The sequence below is a fragment of the Saimiri boliviensis genome, chromosome 12 (genome assembly GCF_048565385.1).
Source record: "Saimiri boliviensis isolate mSaiBol1 chromosome 12, mSaiBol1.pri, whole genome shotgun sequence".
Lineage (NCBI taxonomy): Eukaryota > Metazoa > Chordata > Mammalia > Primates > Cebidae > Saimiri > Saimiri boliviensis.
Genome location: NC_133460.1, coordinates 72449905 through 72477422, shown reverse-complemented (window position 1 = coordinate 72477422; position 27518 = coordinate 72449905). Strand labels below are relative to the sequence as shown.

At 38.8% G+C, this 27518-nt stretch overlaps 1 protein-coding gene across 3 annotated transcripts in view; it reads right to left on the bottom strand.

The window, feature by feature from the left end:
* PAPSS2 (3'-phosphoadenosine 5'-phosphosulfate synthase 2) overlaps nucleotides 1-27518 on the bottom strand; it is a 254574-nt gene that overhangs the window by 149628 nt on the left and 77428 nt on the right. The window lies entirely within an intron of this gene.

Here is a 27518-nt window from a genome sequence, read left to right as displayed (position 1 = left end):
AATAACACAGGAAATTTGTGATACAGCTCAAAGAATGGTTTTGGAAGAGGCAGCAAACAGTCCAAATTCTTGGAGCTCAACTCGTGATTTCCGCAATCCATGTCTTTTTTTAAAAAGTAATTTTACAATTAGAGAAGAATACAGACTCATTTAAATTTGCTTTCTATATATAAAAGAAGGACAGTAAGTACTACACTATTTGTTAAAACATAATTTTCTTATATTTGAATCATTTATTTTATATTAAGGGTATTTTTAAAAAGTTTTTATTTAGGAATTTAGTAAGATCCAATAGTCAATGTCTATCTACATACTCAGTGGGAACCCATCATTATTATTAGTACACTTGTTTCTTATATTTGTACCAAGACAATGACATAAGATCTCACTTGCATGCGGTGTCCACCGAAGGGTGGTAGATGCATATGTTACAACGTAGATTGAAAAACTCCCAAGGAAAACTTCATCTAAAGTAACTTTGCATGACTGCGGGTGCCCAGGAGAAGCAAATGCAAATACCGTACTTCCTAGATGATGTGCCCTCAGATGAGCGCTCAGCCAATTCCCAGAGAAAGCAGAACAAATCTGGGCTCACAAGTTTAAAAACAAAGTAATCAAAGAACATTCAAGAAAATCAGCTACCATAAATGAAAGACAACAGAAAGAATAAATGATAAAAACAGCCCCATAAGGACTTCACATATTAGAATCATTGGAGAAAACATTTAATATCCTGGCAGAAATAGTAGTGATGACAAAAGAACAAGAAGTTATAAAAATGATCAGTTTCTAAAAGGAATCAAATGGAACTTGTGAACTGAAAAATATAGGGTTGATATAAGAAAACTGAGTAGAAACATCAAAGAGCAGAATAACACTAACTGGTGCTGAAACAGAGACTACCCAAATAAAAACAGAGCCCATGGATTTGGAATTTTCTATAGAACAAAAGAGTTAGCCACCACCACCTGAGTTTGGTAAGCAAAGTCCAAGGCAAGCAGGGGGAGTGGACATGCTTTCCATTGACAAAGAGGAAGGTAGCGGGTGTCTCTGATTGGAGGCTTTGGTGTTGGGGCAGTTAGAGGTGGGCTAACTAGAAGTGAGCATTTCATGTGATAGATTTGGAGCGGATGTCTGGCCTTCTCTGGTTGCTGATCAGCTGGAGACCAGAACAAAAAAATAGGAAAATTAGGTCTGATCATGGTAGCTCAAACCTGAAATCCAAGCACTTTGGGAGTCTGAGGCAAGAGGACTGCTTGAACCCAGCAGTTCATGACTAGCCTGGGCAACATAGCAAGACCCAGGCTTAAAAAACAGAACAGAAAAAAAAAAAATTTAAAAAGTTGGCCGTTGCTGATTAAGTCTTGCCTGTTCTGGACAGATTGCTACAGAGATTGTGGTTTGGCTGCTGGGGCTTCTTGTATGAATCAGAATCCTACTTTGTGTGTTCTGGCCATTGGCCTTTGTACAGTCAGTCTCTCCCTGGTGGAAAAATGGTAAGCTAGAAGACCAATCTGAAGAAGTACTAAGCACGCAGCTCTGAAAGACAATAAGATAACATGGAAAAGAAACAGTGAGATGGGGAGGGTAGCAGGCGAAGGGCCAATTTATCTCTAATCAGATTTCTAGAATGAAATAAAGGAGAGAATGAGTGTAGTGAAATATTCAGAGATAAAGGTTGACAGTTTGTCAGGACTAATGAATGACTCAGGTTTAGAAGGTCCAATAAATCTCAAGCAGCAGTAATACATATAGATAAATATAAACATTGCCCACAGTAGATATAAATTAGTATTTCATTTTAGGGGTTAAAAAGAGTAAGAAAGAAATAAAAAGCTGGACAATAACAGTATGTAACCTAAAGGTGGCTGTTTTGAGAGTCAGGCATTCTAAGGTTTGTTTGTTTGTTTGTTTGTTTGTTGAGTCAGGGTCTTGCTCTGTCCCCCAGGCTGGAGTGCAGTGTCATGACCATGGCTCATTGCAGCCTTGAATTCCTGGGCTGAAATGATCCTCTCAGTTCAGCCTCCAGAGTAGCTGTGACTACAGGTGCCTGCTACCACACCCAGTGAATTTTTAAACATTTTTTACAGATGGTTCTCACTGTATTTCCCAGGTTGTTCTTAAACTCCTGGCCTTAAGCCATCCTCCCACTGGTCCTTCCGAAGTGCTAGGATTACAGGTGTGAACCACTGCACCAGGCAAAGTACTTTTTAAAAAAGAAATTTATTCATAAAATTTGTACTTTAAGTATACATGTTAAATTCCAGGAATAACCACCAAAATGATAAAAGTTAAATGTATATGCTCCAAACTTATAAAAGGCAGAAAAACGGAATGAGAAATAAAATTAATCCAAACAAAGGCAAGGAAGGAGAAGGAAATGTGGAAAAAAGCAAGGCAAATAGCCTATAATATATGCATATACTAAGATGGCAAAAATAAACCCAAATAAATCAGTAATCACAAAAAATGGTCAATGATGTAAACTTTTCGATTAAGTCATTGACTCTTAGAATGCATAAAAATGAAATCTAGATATGTCTATTTTCAAAAGATATAATTAAAACAGTATCTTTTCCTTATAATTAACCATAAAAATCAGAGCTTTCAGTGAGTTCTGTGAGTCTACGAATTGCTGAATGTCATGGTGGTTGTGGGAACCCCCTGAAGTTACAGTTGATGTTAAAAGTGCGAACAATCTTGGCACTATTCCCTTTCACTTTATGGTTGGCTGAAACTCCTTGTAGTCTGTGTCAGAAGTGAAAGCAGTTTTTGCTTTTGTTTTTAGATTGTGTCTTGCTCTGTTGTCCAGGCTGGGGTGTGCAGTGGTGAGATCTTGGCTCACTGCAATCTCTGCCTCCCGGATTCGAGTGATTCTCCTGCCTTAGCCTCCCAAGTAGCTGAGACTACAGGCACCTGCCACCACATCTAGTTAATTCTGTATTTTTAGTAGAGATGGGGTTTCACCATGTTGGCCAGGCTGGTCTTGAATTCCTGACCTCAGGTGATCAGCCTACCTTGGCTTCCCAAAGTGCTAGGATTATAAGTGTGAGCTATTGTGCCCAGCTGAGAGCAGTCTTACGTAGAGACAGTGCCCACAGCTTTGCAGTTTGGTTCACTCAGGGTAAATATTTACAAAAATTCACCATGCATTAACCTACAAAACATGCTATCTCAAAGTTCAAGAATCAGTAGTATATCACTTTTTCTGACAACGTATCTGACTTAAAAATAACAACAACAAAAAAAGATCCCACAAGTGGGAAATTTTAAAATCACATTATTAAATAGCTATGGATCAACACATATGGAAAGTATATGGAAATTTGAAAATACTTAAAAGTGAGTATTTAAGAAAAATACTATCAAAACTTGTAGAAAAAAGTCTAAAAATTAATATCCAACTTGGCAAGCTCCAGAAATAATACCATAATCCCTCCTAAAAGTGTATAAAGGAAATAATAAAGGTAGACACAGAAACCGGTGAAATAAAAAGGAAAAACTCAAAAGATCATATTATATAGTTTCAACTACCATACTCTTTGAAAACAGATATAGTTTAAATATGCATATGTAATATGTGTGTGTGTGTGTGTGTGTGTGTGTATACATACATTTCTATTTCTACTTGTATTTATTTATTGGGACAGGGTCTCACTCTGTTACCCAGGCTGGAATGCAGTGGCACGACTGCAGCTCAATGCAGCCTCAACCTCCTGAGCTTAAGCAATCCTCCCACTTCAGCCTTCTGAGTAGCTGGGACTACAGGCATGAACCAACATGCTTGGCTAATTTTTGTATATTTTAGTACAGATGGAATTTCGCCATGTTGCCCAGTCTGGTCTTGAACTCCTGGACTCAAGCAATCTGCCTTCCCTGGCCTCCCAAAGTACTAGAATTAAATGGAAAAGTATATATATATAAAGTTTGTAGATACTGGGGTCTCACTATATTGCCCAGGCTCATCTCGAACTCCAGGACTCAAGAGATCTTCCCACCTCGGCTCCCAAAGTACTGGGATTACAGGCATGAGCCATTGCACTCAGCCAGCTTAAAAATATTTACCGCAAAAAAAATCATAGATTAAAGAGGACACTAATAAGGTAAATACAAGCGAATACCAATGTATTAGTCAAAATTCTCCAGAGGGACAGAACTGGGAGTTTATTAAGTCACATGATCACAAGATCCCACAATAGGCCATCTGCAAGCTAAAGAGCAAGGAAGCCAGTCCATGCCTCAAAACTGAAGAACTTGGAGTCCAATGTTTGAGGGCAGATAGCACCCAGCACAAAAGAAAGATGTAGGCTGGGAAGCTAGGCCAGTCTAGTTTTTTCATGTATTTCTGCCTGCTTTGTATTCTAGCTGCCCTGGCAGCTGATTAGATGGTACCCACCCAGATTAAGGGTGAGTCTGCCTTTCCAAACCCACTGATTCAAATGTTAATCTCCTTTGGCAACACCCTCACAGACACACCTAGAATTAGTACTTTGCATCCTTCAATCAAGTTAACACTCAGTATTAACCATCACAACCAATAAAACTGAAGAGCTGAAATTTCTAATACTTCCTAATACAAGCTTTTCAGAAAAAAATTAAGTCCTCCTTAAACAACAAACAAACTTGAGCTATGAAAAGATTATTTTGTAAATTAATTTTGGAAGTGTTTTCACGGTCCTATAGTTTTTGTTGTAGAAACTACAAATGTGTAACACCTCTTAAAAACACTTATAGTTGCACTTTTGAAAACTTGAAAAAAAATTTACTAACTTGTTTCAACAATCTTCTAAAGGAAAAAGTTAAATGAGTTTTGTATATGTGTTACAAAGAAAAAAATGCAATACCTTATAAAATTGGTTTGAAAGAACAACTTACAGACAACACAGAAGATGGAAACTCACCAGCCAGATCGTCAGCTAAACATTTATAGAATTGATGAATGTGACAGAAAATGATTAGTAAAGATAGACAATGAGGCATTTTTGTATTTGATCCATGAATCTTTGTAAGTTATGTTTTTAGCTGTGACATACATTAAAAATTAAGAATTAAGACATACAGACCCATGGAATGAAAGTGAAAGTCCAAAATAAACATGCACATTTATAGTCAGTTGATTTTTTACAAGGGTACTATAAAAATTCAGTGGGGGAAAGAATAGTATTTTCAACAAATGTGCTAGGACAACTGGCATCCACATTCAAAGAATAAAGTTGAACCCCTGTTACATACCACATATAAAAATTATCTCAAAATAGATAGGGATCTAAATGTAAGAGTTAAAGCTATAAAACTCTTAAGAGAAAATAAAGGTATGAATCTTCCTTGAATTAGGCACTGTTTTTTTTTTTTTTTTTTTTTTTAAGATATGATACCAATAGCACAAGCAACAAAAGAAAAATAGATAAATTGGACTTCATCAAAATGAAAACTTCTGTGCTTCAAAGGCCACTGTCAAGAAAGTAAAAATAACCCAAAGAACGAGAAAAATGTTTATAAATCATATATCTGATAAGGTCTAGTATCCAGAATAAAGAACTCTTATTACTCAATAATTTAAAGACAAATAACAATTTAAAAATAGACAAAGAATTTGAATAGACATTTCTTCCAAGAAGATATATGAATGCTCAATAAGACCATGGAAAGATGCTCAATACCATTAGTGATTAGGGAAATATAAGTCAAGCCACAATGAGATACTAATAGATATCTACTAAGATAGCTATAATCAAACAAACAGACAATGACAAGTAATGGCAAGGATATGGAGAAATTAGAACTCTCATCTATTGCTGTTGGAATTGTAAAGTGCAGCCACTTTCTAAAACAGTCCGGTGGCTTCTTAAATGGCTAAACATAGAGTTAGCATATGATCCAGTAATTCCCCCTAGGTATATAATCAAGAGAAATCAAACAAATGCCTACATAAAAATTGTACATAAATGCTCACAGCAGCATTATTTACAACAGCCAAAAGGTAGAAACAACCTAAATGTCCATTAACTAATGAAGAGATAAAGAACTTCTGTTCTATCCACACAATGGAATATTATGTAGCCATAAAAATAAAGTACTGATATATGTCACAACATGGATAAAACTTGAAAGCATTATGTTACATGAAAGAAGCCAGGCACAAAAAGCCACATATTGTATTATTCATGAGAGATGTCCAGCATAGGCAAACCCACCGGTACAGAAAATAGATTAGCAGTTGCTAGCGGGTAGGCAGAGGAATAACAGTGACTGCTAATGAATATGGGTTTCTTTTTGTGATAATGAAAATATTATAAAATTAGTATGATATTTACATAACTTTGTGAATATGGTTTTAAAAAATCCACTGAAATGAAGCCTCAATTAAAAAAAATTTAAGAGTATTGTAATAAAATGAATTGTTCCAAAATTTTGAATCAATGTATCACAGAGTAATGAATCATGGTTTGTTTGTTTGCTTTTTTAAAAAAAGAAAGAAGCATATCTAATCAAATTACTCATCAGCAAAAGCAGTGGCTTTTGCACCATTACTAATTTTTATGTAATTTTAAGTTCGCTTAATCTTTATCTTATCCTTTGAAATTTAATTCTGGCTTTTTATTGTGTATAAATATTAATGTAGCAGCACAGAGAGATAATTTCTAAATATATAAATATATATTGGAGATTTATGTACAAGGTTTTTACTGTTGGGGTATGCTACCAACAAAGATTTCAGACTATCGTGTTACAAGGTTCCTTTACGTGACAGTCGGGGAAGAAACTCAGGGAACTTAATGTAAGAAAACCAGCAAGAGGTGGAGATATCTCAGATTCTATCTTATATTGAGAATACTGAGGCCAGGTGTGGTGCCTCATGCCTGCAATCCCAGCACTTTGGGAGGCTGAGGCTGGAGGATCACTTGAGCCCAGGAATTCGAGAGCAGCCTGGGCAACACAGCAAGATCTCTCTACAAAAAATAAGAAATTAGCTGGGTGTGGTGGTACACATTTTATAGTCCCAGCTACTCAGCAGACTGAGGCAAAAGTATTGCCCAGGAGGTCAAGGCTGCAGTGAGCACGTTCAAAACATTGCTCTCCAGCTTGGGCAACAGAGTGAGACCCTGTTAAAAAGAGAAAAGAAAAAAAAAATACTCAGGCCAGGCACGGAGGCCAGGCATGGTAGCTCATGCCTGTAATGTCAGCACTTTGGGAGGCCAAGGCAGGCAGATCGCTTGAGCCCATGAGTTTGAGACCAGTCTGGGAAACATGGTGAAACCCTGTATCTGAAAAAAAAAAAAAAAAAAAATACAGAAAATTAGCCAGGCATGGTAGCATGTGCCCGTAGTCCCAGCTACTCAGGAGGCTGAGGTGGGAAAATCACCTGAGCCCAGGAAGTTGAGGCTGCAGTGAGCCAAGATCGCACCATTGCATTTCAGCCCTGGGAAACAGGAGTGAGACCCTGTATCAAAAAAAGAATACTAAGCTACTTTGTGTACATGATTAAAATAAAGAAGAGCTGGGTGTGGTGGCACATGCCTGTAGTCCCAGCTGCTCAGGAGGCAGAGGTGGAAGGATCACTGGAGCCCAGGAATTGGAGGCTGCAGTGAGCCATGATCACACCCTTGTACTCCAGCCTGAGTGACAGAGCAAGAGCTTCTCTCTAAAAAATAAAAATAAATCTGAGAGCCCTTACTGGAAAGTTCCATAAAGTTATATATATATATATATATATATATATATGTGTGTGTGTGTGTGTGTGTGTGTGTGTGTGTGTGTGTGTGTGTGTGTACATACACACACACACATTTTTAACTAACTTTAATTCACCATGTGGTGGCAAGTTGGTACCAAACCAACTTTCATCTGTGTTGTTCCACAGAAGAGGGTTATGCCTTATTTTATACTACGTGCTAAAAATACAACCTTTTGAGAACAATATTACAGTTCTTTCTTCAGTCATGTCCCTGACTGCCAGCTAGGCATTGGCACCCTTTACCAATTCGGCTAATACCTTAACGTTGTCTGGACTAGCGTCCAATTTCTTTTCCCAGCTTTTTTCCTGGAAAAAAACAGTGGTGTTCCTGTAGTCTGTGATCTATTTCTTCAAATGTTTGTCTGACCTAATTATCCAGAACACTCTGTAAATGTAGTCTGCTACACAGCTCTGAGTCTGTGAAGGGATAGGATACTCCCTTGAATGCGACAAAGCAGAATAGAATGATCTGTCTAGCCAGGCTTGGAAAAAATAGTTGTCAGGTTGCTATTGGTTTAAAAAAAACACAAGAGCAATGTGCTAGCCACAACCCTCTGTTCCTGAATCCCTGCTGTGAACACTGCAATACAGGGACGAAAAGTCGAGAGGAAAGTTTGCTGGCATTCCTACCTTACCAGTAACTGTTCTTTTTTAAGACAGGGTCACACTGTATTGCCCAGGCTTGAGTGTAATGGCGCAATGACGGCTCACTGCAGCCTCAACTTCCCAGGCTCAAGTGATCCACCTGAGCCTCCCAAGTAGCTGGAACTAGAGGCACATGGCACCACAACTGGCTAATTTTTCTATTTTTCTGTAGAGATGGGGTTTCACCATGTTGCCCAGTCTGGTCTTGAACTCACGGATTCAAGCCATCTGTCTGCCTTGGCCTCCCAAAATGCTGGTGTTACAAGCATGAGCCACCATGCCCACCCTGTTTTTTCTTCTTAGGAAGTGCTTTATATTTATGAGAAGCCATAGAGCCCAGAGCCAAGCTGCACCTACTTCCCCAAAGTGCCAGCTAGTTGGCCTATGATCAAATGTATTTCCTTTTAGCAGGGGGATGTTGTGGGAAAAACATCCAAATAACTTGTGTTTAAATTCCTAGTCTTCCACTTCCTGGCTTTGGGGAAGTCATTCAACCTCTCTGATCCCTGGTATTCTCATCAGTAACATGGAGATAATAGTAACTACTGCAAATGGCTGTCGTGCAAGTGAAATGAGAAAATATATCTGAAAATAACCACTGTGACTGGTACACAGTACATACGTTAGATTTCTGTTTTGCAAGTTAGGGAAACAGGATCTGGTATGGCTTCTTTATGAACTCACAAGCACTATGGCTAACACTGTTGATATGGCTTATCCAATGGGCAAATAACCATGCACCTTTCTTCTTGGCAGAAACAGCGATTTCATTCAGATAGTATTTGAGCCTGGCTTCCCCTGAAGTCAAAGCCTGAGACAAAGCAAGTATGTGCATGTTTGTTTGGAAGATGATCCAGGAACCAGGAATGAGGAACTAGGGAGATGGGTGAGAGAAGGCAGAAAAGCCAACAGAATAATGTGTTATCAAGGTCACAGCTATGGACAATGGAGCTCAATACCACCAGTACTTTCCAACAATCATATGGCCTGCTCTTGAGGGATGGGCCACAGGAACGCTTCTCCATCAGTTCCCATCTTGACTGTGGCTTAGAAAATATTTTTTAAAACAAAGAGCCCTACCTTTCCATTGTGCACTGGGTCCTGCAAATTATCTAGCTGGTCCTGGCTTGGGAGGACAGTCTCATATGGGCTTTGTCTCACTTCTCCCTGATAGCCTCTTGCTTTAAGCCTCTTGCTTTTTCTTCTGGGCTTCCCAGAAGAGGTGAAGTCTGTTTCCCCACTCCCTTGAATATAGGTTGGCCTCATGATTTGCTCTGGACAAGATGTTGTAGAAGCAATGATGTGTATTTCTAAGCTTAGACCTTGAGAGGTTTTGTCTGCTTCTGGTCTATCTATTGGAACCCTGAGACTGCCATGTGAATAAGCCCAGGCTGGCCAAGAGACCACTTGGAGCAGAGCTGGTTCATTCCATCCATGGCCATCCTAGAATAGCCATCCTGCTGACTCCCAAACCTGTGAGAGAGCCCAGCCCCAAATGAGAACTGCCTACAAATGTACTACAGCTGACTGCACTTATATGAGTGAGTCCATCCACAACTAGTAGAACTATTTGCTTACTTAATAGACTCTTGAACCACAGTAAATGGCTGTCATTTTAACTCTTAGTTTTGAGGTAGTTTTTATTATACAGCAATAGCTAATGACTACAACCTCTAAAGTATAAAGGGCACTAAAAAGGTATTCAATCATTATTATTATATGCCTTATACTATGTCCATATATACTTGCTCATTGAAATTCTCAAGGAAATCCATAGGTTATGTATTTGTTTTTAAAATAATGGAGTCCCTCTCTACTCGCATGTAGTTGGGAAATTTATGCAATACAAGAATATTTGTTTTTGCCTGGAATTAGCCCAGTCTGTCATGTTGCCAAAACCAGAGGAAGACTCTATTTTAAGCAGTGTTGAGAGAGGTTATTGAGGACTTTGGGCAGGGAATGTTCTTACCATCTCTCTTACTTAGCACAGTGGTGCATGTTTGATACATTGAATGGAATATTTAAGTCTTCTAGTGCAAGCCTGGTGGTTCTATTCAAGACCAGAGTAATCCCAGGTTTGTGAGCCAAAGCCAAAGTGCTCAGAAAGCTTGAGGCACTTCTATGATCACTTGGAAAATTCTAAAACTGACTAACCATTTAGAACAAATGTATAATAAGAGGATCTGTTAAAAACATTCAGGTTTCAATGAAGCAGTTTACTTCACAGACTAGATGGGGAAAGTTGGGTAATGGGTATGTTTGATTCACCCAGGCTTTAAAATAAACCTTTGCAAAGCTGTGTTCTAAGTTGGTGCATAAGGCCTGTGGTTTGGATAGTACACTGGTTCACTTAAATAGATGAAAAGTATAAATACATTGAACGTATATCCATCATTTTTACTGTACTAGAAACTTTCTAATGAAATGAATTTTTGAAATATCACTAGAAACTTCAATTGTGGCTTCAACAGGATTTAGAAAATATTTTTGCTTATTCATTTGATGTAAAAAATTTCCCCCAAACACAATGAAAATCTACTTGTAAAACAGGTTTTCCAGTCAACAAACAAATTCTGATTATGCCTCTGGTTATAATGTGAAGTAAGCTCCCTATTTCTTTTTCTTTTCTTTTTTTTTTTTTTTTTTTTTTTTTTTTTTTTTTTTTTGTCTGTAGAAAGTGATTTATTTAGGTTAAAAAAGGGAAAAAGGAGAAGAAGAGAGAAAATTTCCATGAAGAGCATGTGGAAGCGGGACCCCAGAGGGGAAATCCAAGAGAGAAAAGAGAGTGCCCACTATGTGGGAGGGGAATTCCAGAGAGCTGGAAATCCCTCCCTATTTCTTAAGTTTGTTTTCTCTGGGATAAAATCTTGACAGAGCAATTCTTCCAAAAGATCCATAAGGAAGAAAACAAAACAATAACCAACTACTTAAGGTTGTTAGTTAACACTGCCAATTTATCACCAGTACAATGCATTACTCTTAAAGTAATTCAGGAAGTAGGTTACTCAAACAGCCAAAAGCCAAGAGAGTCCTAGGAAACTAAACAGTTCTGTGGTTTCCCCTCCATGCTATTTCAAAGGTGTCAGATTAAATAATTTATCATTTAATCATTAAATGATTAAATCACTAAATGATAAATTAACAAACAGTTATCGGGCCGGGCGTGGTGGCTCAAGCCTGTAATCCCAGCACTTTGGGAGGCCGAGGCGGGTGGATCACGAGGTCAAGAGATTGAGACCATCTTGGTCAACAAGGTGAAACCCCGTCTCTACTAAAAATACAAAAAATTAGCTGGGCATGGTGGTGCGTGCCTGTAATCCCAGCTACTCAGGAGGCTGAGGCAGGAGAATTGCCTGAACCCAGGAGGCAGAGGTTGCGGTGAGCCGAGATCGTGCCATTGCACTCCAGCCTGGGTAACAAGAGTGAAACCCCGTCTCAAAAAAACAAACAAACAGTTATCAATGATTGTTCCAAAATGTTCTAACTCTGAAAGAAGGAACAAAGCAAATCGTTAGAAAAACTTAATGGAATAAAATACCATGTCAGGGGGCATAAGGAGAAGTGAGAAATAGAGTTAGCAACGACGAACTTCTCAAAGCAACAGTACATCTGCTTTTGGTGAAACTGGTCTGTCTGTAATGGAATGCTTCCACATTAGCAGGACCAACTGTTCATTCCACCTAATCAGAAGCAGTTGTTGCATGTTTTGTTTTATTCCATATTGAGCAACAATAAAGCAAAACTTGAGGCTTCTCAATGCAGCCTTGAGAAACTGTCCCAATGAGGCTTGGATGGCAAACTAGAACTATTAAGAGGAAAATGCTAATTAAATATCTTCCAAATTCAAAGTACAATTCTCCCTGATTATTGACCTCAGATTTCAGCTGTCGAAGACAGAGTCTTTTCTTATGCATGGTAACCTGTTTTGCATCACAGATTTAAGCTTCAGATTAAACTACTGTATGCCAAGAGTTATGATCAATGTGTTCTGTATGTTTTTATCTCAGTCTGTTTTCTTATAACATTTCATCTACAAACTTTTGAGTGCAACAAACAGCTCTTTGTTTATGTGTCCTTTGGGCTTTAAAATCACAGTCTGAAGGGAGAAAAAGGAAAATAACTTTCTAGTTATTCTCTAGAGGAATATAATTTCTTACAACTATTTTCTGAGTAAAATGCACTTTAGAAATTGCTCTGTGTCACCCCCATGTGCCATCCTTTGAAAAGATGGAAATAGAGCAGGCTGGGCATGGTGGCTTACACTTGTAATCCCAGCACTTTGAAAGGCCGAGGTGGGTGGATCACATGAAGCCAGGATCTCCAGCCTGGCCAATATGGCAAAACCCCATCTCTACCAAAAATATGAAAAATAGCTGGGTGTGGTAGTGCATGCCTGTTAATCCTAGCTACTTGGGAGGCTGAGGCAGGAGAACAGGTAGAACCTGGGAACTAGAGGTTGCAGTCAGCCGAGATTATACCACTCTACTCTAGTCTGGGCCACAGAGCAAGACCATGTCTCAAAAAATAAAAGAAAAAGAGGAGAGCATGTTTCCTTCTCTCTCCTTTAGAAGCATCTAGCTCTTGGGATATTTATTTTGATTTAATCTGTTCATAAATTTTTATTTTTTGGTAGTTATGAATACTGGGCTAGAGGGCAAATTCCCCAGTAAGGGTGTCCTCAAAATCCTGAAATAAATAAATTTAAATGGGAATAAAAGCCATGAAACAAGAGGAAGTTTGAAAGTAGAACATGCATTATGGCACTAACACCTATTAGAAATGTTAAAATGAAAACAATACAGTTATTAAAATTAACAGATGAGCTTAATAGCAGCTTCTTTACTGCCAAAGAGTTAATGAGTAAATTAGAAGGTCAAATAGTTTGTCGACCAGAATGCAGCTCAAAGACAAAGAAAATGAAAATACTAGTGAAAAGTTCAAAGAGAAGAGAACACATCCAGACACTTTAATACGTACTTAATAGAGAGCCAGAAGCAGAAAACAGAAAGACTAGTGAAGAGGTAACATTGAAGAGATACTATCAGCTAATGCTTTCAAGGTTGATCTACATTATAGAGCATGTATGAGTACTTTATTCCTTTTATGGCTGAATATTCCATTGTATGAATGTACTGCATTATATTTCTCCATTCACCAGCTGATAAACATTTGGGTCGTTTCCACTTTGGGGCTATTTTGAGTAATACTACTGTGAACACTTACGTACAAGTTTTGTATACATGTTTCCAGTTTGCTTGGGTATACACACACACACACACACACACACACACACACACACACACACATCCCTATGAGTGGAGTTGCTTTGTCATACGATAACTCTGCTTAACCTTGAGGAATTTCCATACTGTTTTCCAAAGTGGCTGCAACCATCCTACAACCTCACAAGCAATGTGGGTTCTGATTTCTCAATATCCTCATCTCTTAAAAAAAAAGGACAATGAATTTACTGCATTATATTTGTCCACTCACAAATAGTAGATAATAGTCTTTTTTTAAATTACAGCTACCTGAATGTTTGTGAATGGTATCTCATTGTAGTTTTGATTTGTATTTCATTAATGACTAAGATACTGAGCAACTTTTCATAAACAATCACACCAAAGGTAGTGCAGGGATACAGCAAGGCCTTGGAATAACCATTCTACTAGCTACAGGTGAGCTAAGCTGTTTTTCTTTCACTGCAGACCAATTTCTTGCACATGGCTGCTGTCAGCTTCTGCCACCAGAGAGGGACTAACTCCCTTTCCCTAGAGGTTCTGATTTGTGTGCCTTGGATCAGGCATCAAGGACCAGACCAATCAACAGTGAACAGGAAATCGAAGTAAAGTAAAAACATGGCAGCTCCCAGTGGAATCATATGAATGGGCAGGAAGAAGAGTGATTCCCTAAAACAAGGAGGTGTTATTCCTCATTGAAAGAGGATACTGGTAAATATGCAATAGTATGTGTCCTTATCACTACTGACTTGAGGATCAGAAAGCATTAGACTTTTGGTCTCTAAATGTTTTATAACAGCCATCGGTCAAAAGCCTTAAAGTTTTTTGCTGACCTGGACTATTGCTAAGTATAAAGAAATATATAGTTATGATCCTTATAATGCATATTGAGGATATTCTTGGTGTTGGCTGTCTGTTTAAACAATCCACTGTTGTGATAAATTTCAGCATCATTCTGTTTATACATTAACTCTAACTTTGCCAAAAAGGCTTCGGATGAAACGCTGACTCAGAGTTCCCAATCTGGTAGCCCACAGGTCTGATACTACCTTAAGAAATTTATTGTTTGGTTCATATGGTATTGTCATTTTCTTAAATCTGAACTGGTTTTCTGTACTAAAAAAAAAAAAAAAAAATCTGTGAATTTCCAGCAGAATTCTACCAGATGTACAAAGAGGAGGTGATTCCATTCCTTCTGAAACTATATCAAACAATACAAAAAGAGGGAATCCTCTCTAACTCATTTTATGAGACCAACATCATCCTGATACCAAAACCAGGCAGAGACTCAACTAAAAAAGAAAGCTTCAGGCCAATATCCATGATGAACATCAATGCAAAAATCTTCAACAAAATACCGGCAAACTGAAGGCAACAGCACATCAAAAAGCTTATTCATCACGATCAAGTAGGCTTCATCCCGGGGGGTGCAAGGCTGGTTCAACATATGCAAATCCATAAATGTAATCCATCACATAAATGGAACCAAAGACAAAAACCACATGATTATCTCAATAGATGCAGAGAGGGCCTTTGACAAAATTCAGCAGCTCTTCATGCTAAAAACTTTCAATATGATATTGATGGAACATATCATAAAATAATAAAAGCTATTTATGACAAACCAACAGCCAATATCATACTGAATGGGCAAAAGCTGGAAGAATTCCCTTTAAAATCAGGCACTAGACAAGGATGCCCTCTCTCATAACTCCTATTCAATATAGTATTGGAAGTTCTAGCCAGAGCAATCAGGCAAGAAAAAGAAATAAAGGTATTCAATTAGGAAAGGAGGAAGTTAAACTGTCTCTATTTGTAGACAACATGATTGTATACTTAGAAGACCCCATTGTCTCAGCCCAAAATCATCTCAAACTGATAAGCAACCTTCAGCAAAGTCTCAGGATACAAAAATCAGTGTGCAGAAATCACAAGCATTCCTATACACCAATAAGAGACAGAGGGCCAAATCAAGAGTGAACTCCCATTCACAATTGCTTTGTAGCAATTGTGTATTCTCTTTATAGAGAATAAAATATCTAGGAATACAACTAACAAAGGATGTAAAGGACCTCTTCAAGGAGAACTACAAACCACTGCTCAACAAAATAAGAGAGGACACAAACAGATGGAAAAACATTCCATGCTCATGGTTAGGAAGAATCAATATCGTGAAAATGGCCATACAGCCCAAAGTAATTTATAGATTCAATGCTATCCCCCTCAAACTACGAATGACCTTCTTCACAGAACTGGAAAAAAACACTTGAAACTTCATATGGAATCACAAGAAAGCCCGCATAGCCCAGACAATCCTAAGCAAAAAGAACAAAGCCAGAGGCATCACACTGCCAACTTCAAACTATACTAGAAGGCTACAGTAATCAAAACAGCATGGTACTGGTACCAAAACAGAGACATAGACCAATGGAAAAGAATAGAGGCATCAGAAGCAACACCACACATCTACAACCATCTGATCTTTGACAAACCTGACAAAAACAAGCAATGGGGAAAGGACTCCATGTTTAATAAATGGTGTTGAGAAAACTGGCTAGCAATGTGCAGAAAGCAGAAACTGGACCCATTCCTGTCACCTTACACTAAAATTAACTCCAGATGGATCGAAGACTTAAACATAAAACCTAACACCATAAAAACACTAGAAGAAAAGGTAGGCAAAACCATCCAGGACACAGGCATAGTCAAGGACTTCATGACTAAAACACTAAAAGCAATGACAACAAAAGCCAAGATAGACACATGGGATCTAATTAAAATTCAGAGCTTCTGTAGAGCAAAAGAAACCATCATTAGAGCAAACTGGCAACCAACAGAATGGGAAAAAAATTTTTGCAGTCTGCCCATCTGACGAAGGGCTAATATCCAGAATCTACAAAGAACTAAAACAGATTTACAAGAAAAAAACAAACAAGCCCATTCAAAAGTGGGCGAAGGATATGAACAGACACTTTACAAAAGAAGACATACATGAGACCAACAAACATTTGAAAAAATGCTCATCATCACTGGTCATTAGAGAAATGCAAATCAAAACTATATTGAGATACCATCTCATGCCAGTTAGAATGGTGATCATTAAAAAATCTGGAGACAACAGATGCTGGAGAGGATGTGGAGAAATAGGAACCCTTTTACACTGTTGATGGGAGTGTAAATTAGTTCAACCATTGTGGAAGACAGTGTGGTGCTTCCTCAAGGATCTAGAAATAGAAATTCCATTTGACCCAGCAATTCCATTACTGGGTATATATCCAAAGAACCATAAATTGTTCTACTCTAAAGACACATGCACACGTACGTTCACTGCAGCACTGTTTACCATAGCAAAGACCTGGAATCAACCCAAAGGCCCATCAATGATAGACGGGACAAAAAAAATGTGGCACATATACACCATGGAGTACTACGCAGCCATAAAAAACAATGAGTTCATGTCCTTTGTAGGGACTTGGATGAATCTTGAAACCATCATTCTCTGCAAACTGACACAAGAACAGAAAACCAAACACCCCATGTTCTCACTCATAGGCAGGTGTTGAACAATGAGAACACATGGACTCAGGGAGAGGAACATCACACACTGGGGGAATTTGCAGGGGGCTAGGGAAGGGATGGGGTGGGGGTAGGGAGGGTGGGGAGGGATAAAATGGGGAGAAATGCTGGATATAGTCAAAGTGGGAATAGAGGCAACAAATCACCTGGTTATGTATGCACCTGTGCAACAACCCTGCATGACCTGCACATGTACCCCAGAACCTAAAGTAAAATTAAAAAAAAAGAAAATCTGTGAATTTCATATAGAAATCTGGATTTCTATCTTTTCTTTTAAAAATGATTAATACTAGGCCGGGCGCGGTGGCTCAAGCCTGTAATCCCAGCACTTTGGGAGGCCGAGGCGGGTGGATCACGAGGTCAAGAGATCGAGACCATCCTGGTCAACATGGTGAAACCCCGTCTCTACTAAAAAAAAAAAATACAAAAAATTAGCTGGGCATGTTGGCGCGTGCCTGTAATCCCAGCTACTCAGGAGGCTGAGGCAGAAGAATTGCTTGAACCCGGGAGGCGGAGGTTGCGGTGAGCCGAGATCGGGCCATTGCACTCCAGCCTGGGTAACAAGAGTGAAACTCCATCTCAAAAAAAAAAAAAAAAAAAAAATGATTAATACTAGAAAGACACATGTGCACATGTTTATTGCAGCACTATTCACAATAGCAAAGACTTGGAACCAACCCAAATGTCCATCAATGATAGACTGGATAAAGAAAATGTGGCATATATATACCATAGAATATTATACAGCCATAAAAAAATAATGAGTTCCTGTCCTTCGTAGGGACATGGATGAAGCTGGAAACCATCATTCTCAGCAAACTACACAGGAACAGAAAACCAAATGCTGCATGTTCTCATTCATAATTGGGAGTTGAACAATGAGAATATATGGGCACAGGGAGGGGAACATTACACACCGGGGCCTGTTGGGGGTTGGGGAGAAGGAGAGGGATAGTATTAGGAGATATACCCAATGTAGATGATGGATTAATAGGTGCAGCAAACCACCATGGCACATTACCTATGTAACAAACCTGCATGTTCTGCACATGTATCCCAGAACTTATAATAAATTTTTTTTTTAATTATTTGGTGGCATGTCCTCAAAATCAATGATCAGCCCGATGTTCCCACAACACACTGTAGAGCTGATGCTGGGGAGGGGCCATGCCTTAGAGTGTTCACTGCAGACACCAGCCATTCTGCTCCCTCTGTGGCTCCTTGACCTCTGCAAGTGTATGAGTTTGTAACCCCTGATTTGAATTATTTCAGTCACTAGTCATTGATTGTATGAGGAAGCCTATACCAAGCACTAAATCATAGTTTCCCATTGTTGTGGCCTTGCTGATCACCGAGTGACAGTACATAAATGGAGGGTTCGCTCACAGTTGAATAAGAATCTAGTTTACAGGCACTTAAAGTTTGTGATCATTTCATTTTCAGACCCTGAAGGCATAACACGTAGGGAGATTATCCAGACAACACATATGCCTCTTGCAAATCCAGGAGACTGTATTAGTTCTTATTCTGTCAAAACAGGTGACTTCTAATTAGCTTTAACCACTTCCTGCTGGAGAATATTTATCTAGTGCTAGCCTATAATTTCTTCACCAATTATCAAAAAAACAAATGCTTTTAGCCTAAAGTACTCTCAACAGTTCTGGTTCTAATTTAAGTCCATGTGGTTATTACCTTACTCTAATCTATTGTGAAACGTTTGTAATCTTGCCCTTGTGTTATTGTGAAATAACGCTCTATGTTATTTCAGTTCAGTTCCTGAAGACTCCAGAGGCCAAAGTATCGGGTTGTTTTAGAAAGTGATTGCCTTATGTAAACATTGTGATATACCACTCCGATCCCCCTTCAGGAATGAAAGATTTATTCCTTCAGCTGCTGGGAGTGCTGCTGGAAGACAATCCTCAGCATCAGCCCTGTTTAAACTGCCTCACTCAAAGTCATGCCTCCTCCAAGGCAGCCTATATCCAAAGATGATCACTTGAGGATATGAAGTCCTGGCCCCTCGTCTAGCTTGGGACATATCAATGGCCATCCCAGCCCCAGAGCTCCTTATGGGGTTACCTGAGGCCTTCCTTGGGACTGCATCTCAGTTGACTTCTGCCTAATCCTGATTCCTGTCATCCTTTTTGCAGGTGTTGAGTCTCAGCACTCCCTAGCAACCCTAGTCTCCATCTCAGAGTCAGCTTTGCAGAAGCCCAACCTGTGAAACTTCTATGAAGAGTGTGCTATGGAATGAGGGCAGCACTTCAAAGGGAAAGGGAAGAAACTAGCATTATTGGGAGATGGTTCGTATTTTGGAGTCAAGGCAAGTAAGATAGTAGGGGAAATTTCTGAAAGCTCAGCAGAAAAGCAACTGTTGATTCTCAGCCAAAGCTTCAAGTGGGCAGAGCAATACTGATTTTCCTTCTTCCCCTTTTAATTAAAATACTCATGGACTCAAATAAAAGAGATGAAAATGTTATAATGGCATTAGTACTGCTCAGGCCATCTGCTAGACATCAGGAAGAATGTCCATGTACCAAAGTCTGGATTGAAAAGCCCAGGACATAACTGAGGGTCTCTAAGTGAGGGAGAGGTTAAAATGAGTTGAACCGCAATTAGTCTCCCTAAGGAGCAGGTCGGGGGGTAGGGGAATAATTCATTTTGAAGCTCAGAAGCCCAGTCTCCAAAGGTCCAGGGATTGATCTCTTCTAGTGAAAAGATGAATAAGCAAAAAGCAGCAAGTTATCAAAAAGATGGGCTTGCTGCTTTGCATCTCCAGTAATCCTCTCTAGGATCCAAATGGAAGGCTCAAACACTATTTCCCCATGATCACAGGCATGGACCAGAGCTGAATACAGTTCTCCCATTTCAAAGATACTATTTAAAAAGTGGTGGGGGAATCCTACAAAACATCACGAAATATAGAGAATCTGGTACCCAAGAACACATGTCTGGAAAACACTTCTACAGGAAACCTAGTTAACTTTAAAGAACAACATGTCTACACTCTCAAAAAGTTTTAGGAAGATGTGGATCTTTTGAAATAAAAGATGAAATATGGAGAAGACAACAAACATAGAAAAAGAGCTAAGATGGCATCAGAAATCAAAAGAACTGTATGAGATAATGGAGTTGTTGCAAGACAACTATAAATACAATTACACATTTGAGTCATCACATTGATGGAAGAAAACTGAAGCAGTGATTCAGAGAATACCTTGAGAAGACCTCCCAAGAAGCATTTACAAGGCTGAGAGGTGAAAATCTAAATACGTAGGGCAGACACTAGAGAGTTAACAAAAAGATAGTAGTTATTCCTAAAACACAGGTCTGAACAAAAGCAATAGATTAACAATAAGAGAAAACTTTCTTGGCATGAAGATGTACTGCAGTATGCAGAATTCAATAGCCCATCATATACCCAGCAAATGAAAAGTCATAGGAAAAATATTAACACCTAGACATATCCTGAACCAGTTTTTAAAGTTCATTTTTAAAGCACTCTATATAAAGAACAGTTGACCCATGGAAAAAAAAAAAAAGTAATGTTCTTCTCATTTAGGGGCTGGGATCAAGATTGGAAGGAGGATTATAGAAAGCATATGGGTGTCAAAGTTTGGTCTACTACGGTAACTCCTTGTCAGAGCACGTCCTGGTTTTAGGACTCAGGAGTTGTACCCGACGTCCCCGATAACTTCTTAGGCTTCTCTGACCTGCTCATCCCTTACCTTTATGCTCTGTAAAGAATGGCTTCCCACCAATGCTGTTGTCAGCCCCATTAATCTCTCCATCATTCTGGCTTGTACAACAGGCCACCATTGACTTGAACTACAGTGCCCACACCTGTGAGGCATCAAATCTACTGGATCATCTGTGGATTTTTTTTTTCAATTTGTAGCCATATCCTGATGCATTAATTTTTATTTACTTATTTTTGGAGACATTGTCTTGTTCTGTTGCCAGGCTGGAGTGCAGTGGCACAATCTCAGCTCAATGCAACCTCCACCTCCTGGGTTCAAGTGAAACTCCTGCCTCAGCCTCCCTAGTAGCTGGGACTACAGGTGCACACCACCATGCCCAGCTATTTTTTTATTTTTCATTTTTAGTAGAGACAGGGTTTCACCATGTTGGCCAGGCTGATCTCAATCTCTTGACCTCAGGTGATCCACCCACCTTGGCCTCCCAAGGTGGTGGGATTACAGGCGTGAGCCACCGTGCCCCACCCAGATGCATTAATTTTCTATTACTACTTTAACAAATTAGCACAAACCGGCTGGCTTAAACAATTTACATTTGTTCTCTTACAGTTCTGGAGGTCAGATGTCTGAAACGGGTCTCACTGGGTTAGCATTAAAGTGTCAGCAGTGCTGTACCTCTTATGGGAGCTCTAGAGAAGAATCTGTTTTCTTGTTCTTTCTTGCTTCCAGAAGCCATGCACATCCCAGGCATGTGATCTTCAAAGTTGGAAACTGCTGGTGGAGTTTTTATCCCAACACATCACTCTGACCTTTCCTTTTACCTCCCCTTCCACATTTAAGAACTTGTGTGATTACATTGGGCCCACCTGGATCATCCAGGCTAATCTACCCCTCTCAAAGTCCGTTGATTAGCAACTTAATTCCATCTGCTATCTTAATTCTCTTGTGCCAAGTAACCTAAAGTATTCACAACTTTCAGGGCTGCAGACATTGTTGGGGATCCACAACAGGCTTCTCTGATGTTGCTTCTGGCTACTTAACTTTTCATTAGCACCTCCAGAGAAGGGTAGTGACTTAAAAAAAAAAAAAAAAGAAAGAAAGAGAAAAAGGTAAAACAAATTGTACTCCCAGGACTCTGCGAGGCTGAGGTGGGAGGATTACTTGAGCCCAGGAGTTTAAGACCAGCCTAGTAAGGCAACATGGCATAGACCCTATCTCTAACGACAACAACAAAAAAGTTAAACTGTCAACATCTCATTTACAATTAATAAACGTTTGATGACAGACGGAAAAACACATGGCTAAAATAGAGACCTGAAATCAAATCAGTGGTGATTAAATCAGAAAATGCATGGGATATCTTTTAGCAAAAGGCCTGGCCCAGACCATCCTTGACTAAGTATGAGTTGAATATAAATCTGAAGTTGATACCCTCGTTCTTTTTATAGCATGGCTACTAGAGTGTGGTCTTTCATCCATTTTTGCTCAAATGTCACTAGGTCATAAAATTCCCATCATCTTTTTCTTTCCTCCCCATCATACTCAAAATACTGTTTACATCTTTCAATATGGAAAGCCTGCCATGGAAAACTGTACTTAATTCTTGTGAACCAGGAATCTGCCTTCTAAGCTGAAATTATGCACCCCTGATTTATAACTATTATTTCAATAAGGGGATGGACAGAAAGCAAGACACTATACAGTGAGCAAAGGTTGAAGGTATCTTAGCTGTTTGGAATAAGAACAATACGTAGCATTTGGCTGCCAAAATTAGAAGGGGTTCTGGGTGTTTGGGATAAGAACTTGTAAGAAGCATTTGGCTACCTCGGGAAAGTCTTTTGACTCATGGCTACATTCTGTCCTTCACTTAAGAATCTTATTGTAAGTTACTCAGATCTTATCATTAGTTCCTCAAAGTGTTGACGCACGATTAATACATAATCTACTGACATTGAATTGTTTCTGAATCATTCAGTTTTACTGGTAACCTTGTGCATAAAACATTCTAGCCTATATGTTGTCTCTTGGGTCTGTCTCGCAGACCCTGGCGGATGAAATGAGTACTCAGTCACAGATATGCAGTGTAAGAGCAGCTAGTGACTGCCTGGCTCTACTGGCCAGAAATCAGCCCCAAGAAGCTAGAGCTGCTTGCTTTTATTCAGTGCAGGCACAATGCCAAAAACCTAGAGCCAACACAACCTGTAGGTGATTAACATTTATTGTTCCCCTTTCAGAGAACGTCACACACAGTGTGGATGATCAAAGGTCAGTTCCTGGTCAATATAAGTAGACAAGCCTGTTTAAGATAAATCCCCCTACACTCCCTTGTACCTACTCCTTGGCCTCTGCCTCAGGGTTATAGAACGGCTGCCTTCAGTTAATCTCCCCCGGGCTCTGCAAAACCTTCTGATCTTTCAGAAGGTTTGTACCATTTTCCTATAGTTTGTCCTACCACTTTGACCCATCCCCTATAGTTGTCATCTGTAGCCAATGGTTATAATCTCTGCATTGTACCCTCCAATGAAAAGGACAACTCGAAAATGAGGAGTCTTCCTCCCATCTACACTTTCTGATAAAAGCATTCCAACTTGTAACAGACTTTGGAACACACCCAACTTTGTTGGTGTGTCTTCACAGGTCAGTCATCAAATTTGGCTTCCAATAAATCTTTATCAAATTATTTCGGTCTCAACAGCCTTCATTTCAGTTGGCAGTGAAGAAAGCAACCTCATTTCTTAAGAAAATAGAAAGTTCCATTTCTACATGTTGTATCAGTTACAATTAGGTTTTGTTGTGTATAACAGAAACCCCAATAAAGAGACTTGAACACCTAGGCTTTCTCTTGCATGTAAAATATTTTAAAAATTGGGCAGTTCAAGACTTGTGTGGCTCCACAAATAAAACTACAGTAGCACCAAGCAAGGCAAATGTTTAATTCTTTTCATTTAATGGCCAGTTCTCAAAGTATGCTGTTAGAGCACTAGCTATCTCTGATGGTTGAATAGCTGTTTAATTGGTTTTGAATAAGTATATTTTTCAGTATTATTTTGAATTCATAAATAGTATTATTCAGTATTCAGTATTACTTTGAACTGATAGATTTTTCTTTTTCTTTTTATTTTTTGAGACAGAGTTTCACTCTTGTTACCCAGGCTGGAGTGCAATGGCATGATCTTGGCTCACTGCAACCTCCACCTCCTGGGTTCAAGCAGTTCTCCTGCCTCAGCCTCCTGAATAGCTGGGACTACAGGCTGTGCCACCATGCCTAGCTAATTTTTGTATTTTTAGTAGAGACAAGGTTTCACCATGTTGACCAGGATGGTCTTGATCTCTTGACCTCGTGATCCACCCACCTTGGCCTCCCAAAGTGCTGGGATTATAGGCGTGAGCCACCAGGTCCAGCCAGATTTTTCTATATTCAATGGATTTCAATCAATTTTGATGCTTCATTTGTCTTATCTATGGCCAGTTAGAAGTCCCTGCAGATTGGCTCCAGTCCTTTTGACAATGACCCCATCAGACTGTGAACACTTTCCTGCTTTCAGCACAAAAATGTGCTAGGGTCATCTTGTACACCCCTTCCCCATACCAGGAGTCAGCCATTTCTTCAAGGTGTCCTGGTTCCTTCTAGTGGGAATGGTATTTAGAGAACATCATCTGGAAATTGCTACTGGGTTATCATTGTTTTTAAACCTTTTCAGTGGGCAGAGCTTGAAATGTGCATTTTTTAGAGAGGAAAAATCACAAGTTCATACTAGTATTTCCAATTTGAGACTATAAAGGTTTTACTTAATATCTTTGATTTCAGGTTTGCAGCTCTTTTATGCTAAAATAATTGGTTACTAACAACATATTTTATGTAAATAGTACCAAAATATAAAACAGTGTAACCATCAATAATAAGACTACTGATTTTGCTAGGTTTGGAGGTTGAGAAAAAATAAGACTATTGAGTATGTCTCACTTCTTTTTGTCTTAGTATATACCCTAACATCCAGTGCTTTAAAGTGAAATATTTTTTTTCAGTGTAGTTATGTCATCAGCCTGATATACAGGTTATTTTGTTTGTGCTTGTTTGTTTCATCTTAGTGGTTACTTCTTTCTTTTTGACTTAGTTTTATTTTTTAATTATATAAAACATTTACCTAGTCAGAAAACGAAAATTTTAAATGAGATCTATTTAGAAAAGATGGCCAGGTGTGATGGCTCATGCTTATAATCCTAGCACTTTGGGAGGGCAAGGTGAGTGAATCATTTGAGTCTAGGAGTTCAAGACCAGCCTGAGTAACACAGTAAGACTCTGTCTCTACAAAAATTAGAAAAAAATACCCGGCCTTGGTGGTGTGGCCTGTAGTCCCAGCTACCAAGGGAGGCTGAGGTGGGAGGATCACCTGAGTCAGGGAGGTCAAGGCTACCGTGAGCTATGATGGTATTACTGTACCCAAGCCTGGGCAACAGAGTGAGACTCTGTTTCAAAAAATAAGTAAATTACTGGGTATATACCCAAAGGAATATAAATAATTCTATTATAAAGATACATGCACGCATATGTTCATTGCAGCACTGTTCACAATAACAAAGAAATGGAATCAACACAAATGCCCATCAATGATAGACTGGATAAAGAAAATGTGTTACACATACACCATTGAATACTATGCAGCCATAAAAAGGAAAAAGATCATGTCCTTGATGGAGCTGGAAGTCATTAGCCTCAGCAAACTAATGCAGGAACAGAAAACCAAACACCACATGTCTTTACTTATAAGTGACAGCTGAATGATGAGAACACATGGACATACGGAGGGAAGCAATGCACACTGGGGCCTGCTGGGAATGATGGGGGGAGAGAGAGCATCAGAAAGAATAGCTAATGGATGCTGGGCTTAATACCTGGGTGATGGGTTAATCTGTGCAGCAAACCACCATGACATGCACATGTTCACCTATGTAACAAACCTGCACATTCTCCACGTGAACCCTGGAACTTAAAAGTTGAAGAAAAATAATTTAATTATTAAATAAAAAATAATTTTAAATAGTCTAATTTTCTTTCCTTTGGCTCCCTTATATATTATACTTTTGACATATCCTTTTATTTTTTAAAAATATAGACAAATGCTTATATATATATAGATTCATATTTCCCCCATTTTTGACACAAAGAATATGATATTCTAAATACTGTTCTGCATCTTGCTTTCTTCACTTAAAAATATATTCTAGAGATTACTCCATACCAGTAGACAGAAGGCTTCCTCATTTTTGTGTATGGAGGGGGTGCTGCCTAAACCATCATGTTTATACCATAGTTTATTCAACCAATTCCCTACTTATAGACATTTATGTTTTTCTTTCGTTATTATAAATAATACTACAATGAAAATCTTGAGGGTATGCTATTATGTCTTTGTCAGTGCACCTTTGGGATAGATTTCTAGAAGCAGGATTGCTGAGACAAAGAATATATACATATATGATACTGCCAGAAATGAACAAATTCCCCTCCATGTGGTTTATTTTTTGCATTCCCACCAGCAATGTATTAGAGAAGCAGTTTCCCTGTAGCCCTGCAACCCTTTTGCATTTTTGCCATCTGACGGATAAGAAGTGGTATCTCAGTACAGTTATAACTTCCATGTCTCTTATTTTGAATGAGGTTGAACATCTCTTCATATGTTTACGGGTCACTGAAAACAAATTTTAATTCGAATGTTTGCTACTGATACTGGTATTTTCTTACTTTTAAAGTTAGAGCGAGATTAGGTATGAAACAAGTTTCCACTGAGGCAAAGGTCAGGGCTGATGTGTTTCTTAGAGAAAATTCTATGAAGCTTTCTTTGAAAGATTGCAGGGACAAAAATTTATCCATCAGATTTTAACAAGGGTCCATATAGTTTCCTTATAGTGGTATCCACTCATTGAAATTCTTTTCTTTGGCTATGTATTAGATTCACTTACAAAATTTTAAAAGAAGAAAAAAAAAGATGCCTGGGCTTCAAATATCTACCTCTGAGTATCTTCAGGATAAGAGCTTGATAGTCATATTTTTTGGTTTTCTGTTTTTTTGTTTAAGTTGAGATTATTCTATGCAGACAGGCCTGAAAACCAAATGCATTTGTACAATAAGTATTTATAAGATGCCTACTAAATGTCAGAGAATTAGTGGGCAGATGGGTGCTGGAGACATGGCAGTAATAGGACAGACATAGCCCGTGCCCTCATGGACTATAGAGACAGCGGAAAAACATTTAATAAACTCACATTGAGTTGTCATAAACACTAGGAAAGCACAGTGGGCTGAGATACAGAATAGCAAGAAGAAATGCTTTTTGATAGGATGATTAGAGAATATCTCCCTGAGATGATATTCAAGCTGATTTGCAGAAGGAAAATGAACTTTTGGGCCAGATAGGCCTAAATGTTTAAGGGCTATTAGAACATGTGCAGAATTATTATAAAATACTGTGCTCAGAACCTGGTTCACAGTAAATGGCAGCTGCAATGATGATGATGATGATGATGATGACACTTTCTGTTCAGCCAGATCTTTAAGTCCCATTTCAGTCTAAACTGCTTTATTAAGCCTTCTTTGGTGAATGCAGCTAAAACTTAGTTATTCAT